The 14384-nt window shown below is 45.0% G+C and overlaps 1 non-coding gene across 1 annotated transcript; it reads right to left on the bottom strand.

Moving 5' to 3' along the window:
* Nucleotides 1-1736: 1736 nt before the first annotated feature.
* On the bottom strand, nucleotides 1737-1808 carry Trnac-gca1 (transfer RNA cysteine (anticodon GCA) 1). Its single transcript has one exon. It is a non-coding gene; the product is annotated as a tRNA-Cys (tRNA).
* Between the last annotated feature and the right edge of the window lie 12576 nt (nucleotides 1809-14384).

Here is a 14384-nt window from a genome sequence, read left to right as displayed (position 1 = left end):
AAGACAACTTAAATGGGAGTCAGTTCTTACCTAGCTTTTAATTTTGTTTGTATTTATTTATTTATATTTTTGAAACAGGGTTCTCTGTGTAGACTTGACTATCCTTCCTAGAACTTGTTCTGTAGACCAGGCTAGCCTTGAACTCACAGAGATCCGCCTGTCTCTGCCTCCTGAGGGCTGAGATTAAAGGTGTGTGCCCCACTACCACCTGGCCTTTTCTCCCTTAATGTGGTGCAGAGGTTTGAATTCAGTGCTTATAGCACTTTACCAACTGGGCAGTCTTCCTAGCACCCACACTAGTCATTGTGCCATTAAATTTTCTTCACTTAGCACAATGCCCTTTCTGGGGCATGTATTTGAATGTCCTCCTTTATATTGCTGTTTTGAACAGGGCCTCACTGTGTAGTCTTGGCTGGCCTAGAACTCCCCAGGTTGATCAGGCTGGCTTTGAACTCACAGAGATCTACCTGCCTCTGCTCCTGAGTGCTAAAATTAAAGGTGTGTATCACAAAGTGTCTTCACTAGGTTTCTATTGCTGTAATGAAACACTGTGATAACAAGCAATTTGAGGAAGAAGGGTTTATTTCACTCACACTTCCACATATGAGTTCATCATCAATAGCAGTAGAAAAGGAACTCAAACAGTGCTGGAACCTAGAGGCAAGAGCTGATGCAGAGGCCATCAAGGAGTGCTGCTTACTGATTTGCTTACAGTTTCAGAGGGTTAGAGTCCCTGATCATCATGGTGGGGAACATGGCAGCAGGCAGGCAGGCAGGCATAATGCTGGAGCTTACACACACACACACACACACACACACACACACACACACACACACACACACGGGGGGGGGGGGGCTCTTTGTAGCTCTGGCTGTCCTAGGACTCTATGCAGTCCAGGATGGCCTAGAACTCTGAACTTGCAGAAATTTGCCTGCTTCTACCACTGCTGGGATTAAAGGCCCACTAAGAGCTTACATATTTTTCAAAAGTTGAGGGTAGGGAAAGAGACTGGGTTTGGCATGAGCTTTTGAAACCTTGAAGCCTTCCCCTGCCCCCAGTGATACACCTCTTTCAACAAAGCCACACCTCCTACTTTTTCCCAAACTGTTCCACCAAACTGGGAACCAAGCATTCAAATATTTGAGCCAATAGGGGCCATTCGCATTCAAACCACCACCCTCAGTGCATTCTTTTTTAAACAACACTTGAATTAATATTTTGTCGCATATGTAGACTACATTTTGCTTGACCATTATTGTTGCAGCCCAGGTTGCTTCTGTATTTCTGCTATTGTGAATAAACAAACACCACAGTAAACCTAAGCTGGATTTCTTGGTTTTTACCTCAATTGTGCTCTTACCAAACCCCAGGCCAAGGGATCTTTGAGCTTAAGCAAGGTGTGTAGATCAACAAGGAGAAACTATTTCGGCTGCTGCTTTTGTCAGCTATTTGGGAAAAGAAAAATACTTGAACGGTAATGAGACGGAGCCCCGTGCAAGGGAAGTGAAGTGTCAAGGAGCCAGGTCATCTGTGTTTTGTTGATCATTGGTTTTGTTTTTCCAGTTCCAACCTGCTCTCTCACTCCCTCTGGTGGACACCTACTTACCGATTCTCTTTCTTCAGCTCTAAAGAAATACCTTAAATGTTCTTTTCCCACATCATTATTTTTCTCTCAAATATTACCTACTACATACTCAAAATAGAGTCGCCCTGGCTTTGGGGCTATGGGAAAGGAAGGGGGCACCCGGATTTGAACCGGGGACCTCTTGATCTGCAGTCAAATGCTCTACCACTGAGCTATACCCCCTGCTGGTAGGGTTGGGTTCTCTCTAAACCTATTTACTTTCAGTTTCCTGGCTGAAACTGAAACAGCCAGTATCACTTGGCTACAGGTGATACATTAAATTTCAATGGATTGAAAATAAAAGGAATTTACTAGGCCCATTAGTGGAAATATCAGAGAAACCAATGAATATGGAATTCAAGTATTCAAGTGCTGTTAAAACTCTGTTTCTCGGGCTTTGCTTCCCTACTTTTTTTTTTTTTTTTTTTCCAGAGCTATTGAGACAGAGTCCTATTAACTGTTTTCCTCCCGCTGCCTAAGTGCTGGGGTTATAGGTATATCTATGCCACTGAACCCAGCTTTGGGTCCGTAGTAAGTCAGCTTTAATGTCTCACAGGCGTCTCTCCACTCAGTAGAGATAACCTCCAGCATTTGTAAGCTCGCACTTCATACTTACGCCTCCAGAAATGAGGTTTATGCCTGACTTTGGTTGATCTGGTGTGGTTTCTGCTCCTATCCATGTTGCACAAATGCAAGCACAGGGACATAGGAGTGATGTGAAAGGCCTCGAGGTTCGATCACAGTGATAAAATACTATAACCAAGGCCCTGGGTTCAGTCCCCAGCTCCGAAAAAAAGAAAAGAAAAAACAAACAAACAAAAAAAATACTATAACCAAGAGAGAAGAAACCTTGGCTTCTATGTCCCAATCACAGCCCATCATTCTAGGGATGTCGGTGCATGACAGGGCAGGGACAGAAACATGGAGGCAGGAACTGGAGCAGAGAAAGGCGATGCTGCTTACTGCCTTGCTCGGTTTCCTTTATTTTACAGCCCAGTACTACCTCCCCACGACGGCCCCACCAGTTCCTTAACTGAGATTCATTCTTCCTGAGTACATTGTCAGTTGACAAAACCAACCTGGACACAGTTCCACTTACAGTATGAGTTCATGGAATGGACAGAAACAGTTAATCTCCAAAAGAAGTCAGGGGTAACCAAGATGAGACTAGAGCAGGCCATCCCTAAAACTCCTTTGAGATTATATACTATGTTAAAGAAGACTAAAAAAATAATCTGTTGTTCTGTTTCATGGAGCTGCCCAAAGCCCACTACCACATTCCTTGGTAGTCATCGTTCATTTACTCAACAAACACTCAGTGATGCCTACCGTGTGCCTAGCTGAACCATCCACACAGTTCCTGGTATCAGGAGCTAACAGCCGAGAGGAAAGTGCCTGATGGGACGCAAAGGCAGAGGTAGTTGTGAGTTAGGTGCTATGGAGAACACAGAAGAGGGGCTGCTCTTTAGCGGTGAGCATGGCTGGACACCAGGCTATTCACTCACACTTTGAAAAGATTACCTAACAGATAGTGAGGTGGGAGGGTTTAAGGGGAACAAGGGGAAACAATGCAGTATTTAAGAGGCTTGGAATAGCTGTGCACTTCTGAGAGGTAGGAGAGGAACCTAAAAAGGAGGGTGCCCAGGCATAGTGTGTGTGGTACAGTGAGGACTCTACCCCCTAAAAGATAGAATTAATAAGTATCTGAGTCTTCACTGAAATTCTGAGGAGAAAAAGGGCCTCCAGACCGGCCAGTGGTTTGGAGTTCTGAACTACATGTTCAGAAACTGGGACTAGAGTCCAGATATTCTGAAGTCCAGATGTTCTACTCCATCCTGGGTTTCCCACTTGAGTGTCCTTGTGCTTCAGTCACACTACAGCCTTCTGGACAACCAAGCAGTGTCTACACTTGTGTCCCCATGGGGCAAGATCGCTGTCAGGCTTTGAATTGTGCTGTTGTAAGACCCCATAGTGGCCTTACCTCAGGAGCACCACCCACAGAGCACAGATTGACAAAGTGACCGCTGCAATAGCATGAGGGTGTAAGGTTTTTAATCCACGTACGTGGGGTTGCTCATCCACGCAGGGAGAGGCAACCCCGAAGCCAAAAAGCACACAACTTTTATTTGTTACAGAGGGCAGACTTCAGCAACAGGGTTAGCTGGTTCATCCTCATCGGTGGTACACAGGACAAAGGATCTGGTCAGGTATTGGCTGGCCTGCTCAAGGGGCTGTTCTTGGCTCAGTTGATCACTTTCCTCATCCAGCTCTACACCTGGCCTTGGAGAATTACTGGGAAAGGGCTAAGTTGGCACGTCTCTTAGAAGGGGTGTGAACTGGGTCATGGGGCAGGGTCAGGATAACATCTTGCAGTTGTTCTCGGAATTTACCACAGGGAGGGGTAAGGGGTCTTTCTGAGAACAGTTGTTATTTTTTTGTCTTAATTAGCTTAGTCAGAATTACCTCAATATCTTGATCACCAAAACTTTATCATATCACTGGGCATCCTGACCACCAGATGTATTTCTCAAAACCTTGTTTTTATAACTTTGTTTCTCATATCTATGAAACTTTATTTCTTCAGTGTTACCTAAAAAGATTTGTCAAGGTCACATGGGGCATGCCCCTGTTCCTGGCCCTTAGGCGAATTGAGAGTTCAAGGCCCTCTGAGTTACCTGTGACTGTCTCCAAAAACAACAAAACATGTTGAAGTTTGAATCTCTGGTCTCTGACTGTGCCCTTCTTTGGACATAGCAATGCACAACTGTGCTTGATGGAGTCAATAGGCCAACCGGTGTCCTTGGGGGGGGGGGGGGCACAGACTCAGTCATAGAAGAGTAACACATGAAGATGAGAGTGCATATGGGATTGACACCTAGGTTCTAAGGCAAGAAATCCCAGGGCTGGGGATTTAGCTCAGTGGTAGAGCGCTTACCTAGGAAGCGCAAGGCCCTGGGTTCGGTCCCCAGCTCTGGGGGCAGGGGAAGAAATCCCAAGATACTGCTAGCCATCCCCAGGAACGAGGAAGAGGGGCCAAGGAAAGAAGCTGGGCCGCCTTCACCCGATGCCACACTTCTGCTGCCCTCAAGAAATGAGAGATTAAACTTTTACTGTTCAGGCCACCTAATTTGATACTTTGCTACAGCAACCTTAGGAAACTTGGCCCCAGGTGGGGGTTCTCTGGCCAGAGCCTTGACCTGTACCAAGAACAGTGAGGCCGACTTGGTGTCTTCTGAATGCTAAGTACCAGCTTCTCCAGCTTCACTGAGCTACTCAGATGTGAGAGACTCTTGGTGGCCCTACATGACCACAAAAGAGCTTTCCCTGGAGCCTTACTCCCCAAACAGGTGGAAGCTGAGTAAGTGGCACCAGAGAAAAAAAATTAACTCCGAGGAAAACACATGGCATTAACAACATGTGATGCTAAGTGTTCACATGCTGTGCAACCCATCCTCATATCCGAAGGCAGGAGTGTGGACCAGGAAGCTTCAGGCCTTCTTCCTGCCAACCTACCCCAGAATGAGAGCAGCAAGCTATAGTACTCTGTGGTGGTGGTGGAAGGTGGTGGTGAGCAGGTGAGTGGTCTTAGTCTCTCATGTAGCTGGGCTCACTAGCCTGTGCTACCATCCCCAACATGAGATTTCTCCCAAGACAGGGTTTCTCTTTGTAACCCAGGTTGTACCAGAGCTCACTCTGTAGACCAGGCTAGTCTCACAGATCCACCTGCTTCTGCCTTCTGCCTCCTGACTGCTGGGATTAAAAATGTGTACCACCAATCCTGACCTATTTTGGGGGATGGGGGTTTACATGTATGAATATTTTTCCCATATGTATGTTTTTATACCACACACATGCAGTGCCTGTAGAGGTCAGAAGAGGGTAGTGGATTCCCCTTGGGAATGGAGTTACAGATGGTAACCATCATATGGGTGCTGGGAATTAAACTCAGAACCTCTCAGGGAACAGTCAAGGCTCCTAACCTCTGAGACATCCCTCTCTCTCCAATCCTCAGAGAGAATGTTTTAATAATGGAGATAAGTGCTCCATAAATATTAAATGTCAGTTTTTAAAAATACTCCATGTCAGAAGAACGTAGTGGCACATAACTTTAATCCTGGCAGAGAGGCAGAGGCAAGAGGATCTCTGTGAGTTCAAGTCCAACCTGGTCGACATAGTGAGTTCCAGGACAGCCAGAATTATATAATAAGACTCTGTCTTGAAAAAAAAAAAAAAAAACAAAATCAAACCAAAAGAACCCCAAAACTTCCATGTCACATAAAAGCAAAAAATAAAATCAAAAAAACCCAAAATTCAAAGTCCCTGAGCTGTTTCCCTGGAACCCAAGCAATGCCTCTTTATGATCTATGAGGACAGAGCTTAGTGGTTGCACTGAGATGAGAAAACCAGAAGTCTGGATCTTCTGGTGCTGAGAGATACAGCTCAGTGGCAGAGTGCTTCCCTTGCATGCACAGGTTGCTGGGTTTGATCCTCAATGCTGCAAAACCAAAAACATTATATTGCAATGAAAAGTGAGACAAAAGAAAACAAGAAAGCTCTAGGACAGTGCAAGTCCCTCACAGTGTGCAACTGACAATCAGGGAAAAGAGTGACTTATATGTGTGGAAAAAGTCTGGAAAGACATAAGGGCCTGGCAAGGCTGGCCCTTACAGGGGGTAAGTCAGCGCTAGAAGGGCTCTCTTTGCGTACTGCTTATTGGTTTGTAGAGGTAAGGTCTCCTACAAAGTCCTGGCTCTCCTGGAACTCACTATATAGCCCAGGCTGGCCTCAAACTCAGAGATCCTCTGCCTCCTCAGTACTGGGATTAAAGGGTAGGCCTACCACACCTGGCTCCCCTGTATAGTCTTATATCATTTGAATGTATGTATGTATGTCTGTATGCATGTATGTGTGTATGTGTATACACATATATCTTATAATTTTTAAAGTCTATTATTTTCACATGGGAGGCAAAGACAGATGAATCTCTTGAGTTCAAGGTCAGCATAGTCTACAGAGTGAGTTCCTGGTCAGCCAAGGTTACACAGAGAAAGTCTATCTCAAAAAAAAAAAAAAGTAATTTTTTTAAGTTCAAAATGTTTTATCTGGGTTGGAGAGATGGCTCAGTGGTTAAGAGCACTGAATGCTCTTCCAGAAGTCCTGAGTTCAATTCCCAGCACACGTGGTAGCTCACAACCATCCGTAATGGGATGCGACACCCTCTTCTGGTGTGTCTGAAGATAATTACAGTGTACTCATATAAATAAAAATAAATAAATCTTTAAAAATGTTTTATGTGCATGACATTTTGCATGGATGTATGTGCACCATGCATGTGCACATGTAAACCACTGCATGTAGAAGCTAGAAGAGGACACTGGATATTCTGGAATGGGAGTTACATATGGTTGTGAGCTGCCGTGTAGGTGCTGGGAATCAAGCCTAAGTCCTCTGGAAGAGCAGCCAGTGCTCTTAATCACCTTAAAGACTTAGACATCTTTTTTTTTTTTTTTTTGGTTCTTTTTTTTGGAGCTGGGGACCGAACCCAGGGCCTTGCGCTTCCTAAGCAAGCGCTCTACCACTGAGCTAAATCCCCAACCCCAAGACTTAGACATCTTAAAGATTGTCTTTCCAGATCCTGATTACCCATCTTAAAGGGAAAAAGGTGTAAAAAGAGTAAAAGCTCCAACATAGCCCAGGAATCGCTTTTTGTGCGCTACAGCAATAAACACCTTGTCCCTTTCTCCTCTGTTCTTTCCCCACTGGCCATTTGTGTTCCCACATAAACATGTAGATTCTCTTAACATATAAATAACTGGGTGTGTTTCAGTGGGTAGAGTGATTGCCTAGTATGAAGCTCTAGGTGATACATGCCTATAATCCCAGCACTGGGTAGACAATGGCAGGAGACCAAGAATTCAAGGTCATCTTCAGTTACATCGTGAATTCAGGGCCAGCCTCAGCTACATTGGACCCTGCCTCAAAACAGACAACAAAATACAGAGCCAGGCACAGTGGCCAAGACAGGAGGCTCACATTAAAACAGGGACTGGGGAGATGGTTCAGTGGTAAGAGCACAAACCCAAGGACCTAAGTTCATAATCCCTAGCACTTTGGTTGTGAGCCTAGCCTTTAACGGCTAAGCCATCTCTCCAGCCCAGTCCCTAGCACTTTGAATCCCCAGAAACCAAAGCGAGGAATCACTGCATGTACCTATAACCCAGCCTTGAGGGGTGGAGAAGGGGAGATCTCAAGAACCTAGTGGAAACAGCAAGTTTCTGGTTTAATGAACAACTCTGCATCAAGGCAAGGCAGAAAGGCTAGAAGAAGACACCATATATCCTGGTCAGGCCACTACATTCGGCACATTTACCCATACACTTAAATGCACGCAACACATGTGTGCTCACACACACACACACACACACACACACACACACACACACACACACACACGTGTATGTGCGAGCGTGATGGGAGGCCCTGCATGCTATGGCACATGTGCAGAGGTCAGAGAACAACTCTGGAATCAGTTCTCACCACGTGGAGTCGTTCTCACCACCTGGAGTCAGTTCTCACCACCTGGAGTCAGTTCTCACCATCCACCTTTATGGTGGATTCCAGGGATCCAACTCAAATCATCAGGCTTGTGTTGCAAGGTGGCAACTGCCATTACTCATTGAACTATTACATGGCAAAAACACTTATGTTTAAAGGTAATATGACTAATAAAGTTTCCAAACCCAGTTACTTATGAGTTATTATAAAATACAGGTAAAGGGGGATCAGGAGTCATGGATGTAGCTCAGTAGTAAGTGCTTGCCAAGTATACCTAAGGTCCTAGGTTTGATCCTCAGCGGTGAAAAATGTCTGTTTGTGCTGGTGGTGCAGCTCAGTGGTAGTCAGCCTGCCTTACATGTGTGAGACCTAGGCTTTAATCCTGAACACTGAGAGAGAAAAAAAGGGGATTCATACTAGAAATATTCAGGCACAGTGAGTTAAATTTGCAGACATACAGTTTCTAGTCTAGTGTGGTCTATCGTTATTTACAGAATGTCCCACCAGGCCAGTCAAAGTAGAACATTGTACATCTGCTTCCATCATTCCCCGTCTTCCTTCTAGGACTACTGCCATGTCCCAGTTACCTGTGTTGCTCCACTACCAAGCACAGCCTGGCTCGCCACTCAAGATCAGCAATATTTCTAAAGTAACAAGGGAGGACAATGCAGAATCCTGATAGAAAGCTAAGCTGTCCTTGTCAGCATCTGCAGCGTTCAGCAAATTCCTGGGAATGTCCACAGGGACACTGAGTACAGCTGGGGACAGTGCAGCTGGCCAGCCTACGGAGTTCACTCCGCCCATTCACCCTCACAGCCAGCAGCAGCTTCCTTACTCACAGGCTCACAAACCGTCCTCGGGTGTTTGCATAAGCAAAGTACAGAAAACAAAACAGCAGTTGGTCGTAAGTGGATGGTCACCGATATACATTTCTGAGCGGAGGTCACTGAATCAAGGCTACTGGGCACTTATCTTCAGGGACTGAGGATATAGAAGCGGCTACCAAGAGGGATGCCTAACATATATGGAGGGTTTTTTTAAGCCACCATACACTCAAAACCACTTTAGGTTGGACAGACCCACGTATTCTTCCTACCCACATAGGCTGGGAAAACATTTGATTGCTGTTAGGTGTGCAGAGGCATACTAATGTTAGGGAGGGGTTTAGCCTGATGTGGGCAGGTGCCTGAGGAATTCTGAAGTTGCTGGATGCATTGTTCAGAAGGGTGTGTGTGTGGTGTGTGTGTGTGTGTGTGTGTGTGTGTGTGTGTGTGTGTGTGTGTGTGTTAATACCTTCAGATGCAGGAGCTAAACTGCAGTGTGCATTGTTATAAGGGAGAGAGTGTATATAGACAAAACCAAACAGATGGCAAGCCGCTGAAGGATTCCTATGGTGCTGTGCCTCTATTCCATTGGCACTTATGTAGAAGGACCTTTTGGACAAACCGCAGTTGTTCTTGTCCTTAATGTACAAACACGAGACCCTGTCCCCTGGCTCCTTAATGCTAGGATTAATGCTAGGTGTCTATCATCACCATGTCCAGCTAAGTTTTCCTGCTTTTTTTGAAATAAGGCTCATATAGTCAAGCTGATGACGTGATCTCTAGCTCACTCTATAGCTGAAGTTGGCCTTGAACTCCTGATCTTCTTGCCTTTGGGATTACAGGTATGTCACAAGCATGGTAAAGTCTTCCTTTTTGATCAAGATTTTTTTCACCCAAAGTATCACTAATCCTGTTACTTTTAGTTAAGTGGGCTTTTGTTATTGTTTTATTTATAATCCAGCTGTTGCCCCCATCCCTCCTTCCACAGTTCCTCATCCTATCCTCCCCCCCATCTCTGAGAGGATGCTCTCCCCCCAAATCAGGTCTCCCCCCTCCCTGGAGCCTCAAGTCTCTCTAGGATTAGGGACGTCTTCTCCCACTGAGGCCAGACCAGCCAGGCAGTCATCGGCTACACATGTACTGGGGGCCTCAGAGCAGCTTGTATATACTTCCTGGTCGGTGGCTCAGTGACTGGGAGGTCCCAGGAGTCTGGGTTAGTTGAGACCGCTGGTCTTCCTATAGGACTGCCCTCAGCTTCATCTTCTCCCATATTCCCCCTAATTCAACCATAGGAATCAGAGGGTTGAGTATCTGTGTCTGTCTCAGTCAGCTGCTGGTTGTGGTTTTTGTTTTGTTTTTCTTTTCTTTTTTTCCTGAGCCATTTCCGTAATGCTTTTTACAGGGCATTATGTGTAGTCCTGGATCCACACATAATGTAGACAGGGCCTCACCATGTAGTCCTGATTGTTCTGGAACTCACTGTATAGACCAGGCTGGCCTTGAACTGACAGAGATCCACCTGCTTCTGCTTCCTGAGAACTGGGATTAAAGAAGTGTGCCACCAGACCCTACAGGTAATTGTTTTGATTGTACCTCAGTGGAATTGCATGTTGGGAGAACGAACAGTAATTACTGTTGGGGTTCAGGAATCAACACACAAAATATATAATCACTGATCTCAGTTAAGCAAAAATAGTTTATTGAATGGTCAGAATAGCTCAGAGCTATATGAGCAACAGTATTTTTTTTAAAAGATTTATTTATTATACAGCAGTCTTCTGCATATACTCCTGAAGCCCAGAAGAGGGCACCAGACATACTGTAGCATGATCCCGTTACAGATGGGTTGTGAGTCACTATGTGGTTGCTGGGAATTGAATTCAGGAAGAGCAGCCCGTGCTCTTAACTGCTGAGTACTCTGTCATCACACCAGAAGAGGGCATCAGATCCCATTACAAATGGTTGTGAGCCACCATGTAGTTACTGGGACTTGAACTCAAGACCTCTGGAAGAGCAGTCAGTACTCTTAACCACTGAACCAGTCCCATCAGTTGACAACAGTATCTTTTTTTTTCCTTTCTGTCAGCTTATAAAAGAAAAGAAAAACCCACAAAACCCACGATGAGTTCTTATACAGGTACAGAAAGTGCTTGGTCAGCTCTGACTCAAAATATTTAAGACACAGCAGTTTATTTTGACCTTTGATTTGATGGGTCCTGCATAAAGCTTTGTGGAATTAAGATTAGCAAACCTCATACAGAACATTTAGAACACACAGAACAGGGAGATGGCTCAGTGGTTAAGAGCACTGACTGCTCTTTCAGAGGCGTAAGATCAATTCCTAGCAACCACATGGTGGCTCACACCATCTGTACTGGGATCTGTTGTGTGTGAAGAGAGCTACAGTATACTCCTATACATAAAATAAATACATCTTTATACATATATGAAACAAAACAGGATATGTGGTCGAGATGTCTTCACTCTGAGTCAAGTCGCTTCTCTGTGTCAGTGACTGGCAGGCATGTTACAGCAACAATATGAGCTAGATGGCAGGCATGGACAATGGCTATCCTGGGATCCCAGTGGGAGTGGGATCAGATCATAACAATTGTATATCAATTGTCAAGACCCTTTTGTTTTGTTTTGTTTTGTTGCCACAGGGTTCATCTGTGTAGCCCTGGCTGTCCTGGAACTCAGTCTACAGACTAGGCTGGCCTTGCACTCAGGGACACGCCTGTCTCTGCCTTCTGAGTGCTGGGATTAAAGGTGTGCAGCGTCAGCTTCAAGACCCCTTTGAAAAGACTGTGTTCACGGGTGTGGATGTTTTGTCTGCACTCATGCCTGTGCACCACTAGTGTGCCTGGTGCCTAGAGAGGAAGCAATAGCATCAGATCCCCTGGAACTGGAGACTGGAGTCATAGAGAAGAGCAGCCATGTGGGTGCGAGAATCGAACCCAGGTATATCTGGAGAGCTTTTAATAACTGAGTCATCTCTCCAGTCCCTGTCATGGCTTTTAGCCATTTTTGAGCAACAGAGTTTAGAAGAAACAAGTCTATCTGTGCCTACCGAAAGCTTACTAAGTCCAGTTTCACTTTTCCATAGGTGCTGCCATCATTCAAAGCACTAGAACACCATTATTCTGTTAATTGTATTTTTGTAGAAATTTGACAGGTACACAATTTAAAAAGGAATAGTACAGGGACAAAGAAACAGCATATAGACAATCCTGGTTTGTATAATGGTCTTCAATTGTGAACACAAGCCTAAAGTTAACCAACTAATCAACCAGATGACCACAGAGGGTGAGACTTATAACAGATATCAGACAAAACTAGGTGAGTTAAAGTAACTGGAGAGAGCTGCATGGCAGTGGTACACACCTTTAGTCCCTGCAGAGGCAGGTATCTCTGTGAGTTGAAGGCCAGCATGGCCCTCAGAGCTAGTTCCAGGACAGCGAAAGCTACACAAAGAAACCCTGTATTGGAAAAACAAAACAAAAGTAATAACTTGAGAATGATGAAGATCTATAACTGATTCTTTTGAAATCATCCCAAATCTTAGCTATGGCAGCTTTCACACTTACTTTTTTCCCTTAAGAATTATTTATTTTATGTATGTGAGTACACTGTAGCTGTCTTCTGACACACCAGAAGAGGGTGTCACATCCCCTTACAGATGGTTGTGAGCCACTATGTGGTCGTTGGGAATTGAACTCAGGACCTCGGGAAGAGCAGTCAGTGCTCTTAACCGCTGAGCCATCTCTCCAGCCACGCTCTCACACTTTTTTGAGGCAGGGTCTTATTGTGTAGGTCTGGTTAACCTGGAATTGCAGAGCAGGCTAATCTCAAACTCCAGAGATCTACCTGCCTCAGCTCTGGAGTGCTGGGATTAAAGGTGAGCACCGCCATGCTCAGTGCTTTTTTACTTCAATGCAAACTAAATTATCTAGTCATTCATTGAAACACTTGGTAACCATCTAAGAGATGCCAGAAAGTCTTGTTCAGAAACAAAAAGTCCTAGCCTTGTAGATTTTGTCATGGACAAAGAACTAATCAAACGATTGTGAGACAGATGAATGGCTATGAGGAAACAAAAGAAAGGATAAGGGAAATGGGAAGGGCTAGAGTTGATGAAGCCAAGCATAGTCCTCAGACCTAATCCGACCACTCAAGGCTGAGACAGGAGCTTCAGGCCAGAGTATCTAAGTAACAAAAGAGAGAAGGGGACTACAGTGGCGATCTTTGTAATCCTCTGTCAGAATATCTACAGGAGCAGTCTAATGGAGGGGTTTTAGACTTCATGGGGAGGAAAGCATGGCATCTGGGATGGCATGTATCTGGGGCAGTGAGAGCTAGCAACACAGGACTTCATTTCTGAGCAGATGGAGAAGTAGAGAGAAGGAAAGGATTTTCATCACCAGCTGCATGACTTTAGACACAAGACCTGTTTGGTCTCTTCATAGATGATCCCCAGAGCTCAACATCTTGACTTACTTTACCCTCAAACTCCAGGACCCTCTGCACAAAACTGGATTTTCCTTTCTGCTCCCTGCCCTCAGGCACTTCCACTTCTGGTTTCCAAATATTCAGTTCTTGTTACTTTTTTTTAAAAGATAGTTTATGTGGCCCAGGCTGGCTTCAGAACTTTAAGGTTTCATGTAACCCAGGCTGACCTTGAATTCCCTATGCAGCCAAGGATGACCTAGAACTGCTCATCCCGCCTCAACGTGCCAAGTGCTGGGATTATGGATGCATACTGGTTTCTATGGTTTTAAGGATCAAACCCACAACTTCATGCAAGCTAGACAAATGTTCTACCAGGCTCTACTCCCAGCTCTGTTTTATCCCAAGACATTTGCTCATTGAGATTATGCAACCAAATGCAGGCTCTTTGTGAGTCCCTGAGTAGTAGCACAGGCTAGACCCATGATGTCCTTACCCTGATGGTGTTTAAGAACAATGTTTCCATGATGCTTGAAGCACTGCACAAAAGGTCTTGTTTCAAAGTCCTGTCTCTTTAGCTGTGAAACAGAGCCACTGGGGGCCTGCTGAGTCTATGCTCGGAGTGTGTAGGGTATGTGTGTTATGGAAAGGGCTTGTCTGGTACAGAGTAATGGTGAGGGAGAAGAATACAAAATGTCACCAGTACCTGGAGAGGGGAAGACATTTTCTGGTCAGGACCTACCTAGGACAGCCTGACACTTGTGCTCAACTTGGAAACATGGCTACAGCACTTAACATCCTGCATTGGTTGCATGAGGACAGGGCTACAACTTTTCCTCGCCTATAGAAGTAGAAAATAAATGTATGCCTTATAGTCAATGGACCTTAGGATTTATGAAAATTAATGTATAAACACTGCACATAAGTGGTGAAC

Source organism: Rattus norvegicus, chromosome 4, assembly GCF_021556685.1.
Source record: "Rattus norvegicus strain SHRSP/BbbUtx chromosome 4, alternate assembly SHRSP_T2T, whole genome shotgun sequence".
NCBI lineage: Eukaryota > Metazoa > Chordata > Mammalia > Rodentia > Muridae > Rattus > Rattus norvegicus.
Note: the sequence above shows the minus strand (reverse complement) of the source record. Positions and strands in the feature narration are given on the sequence as shown.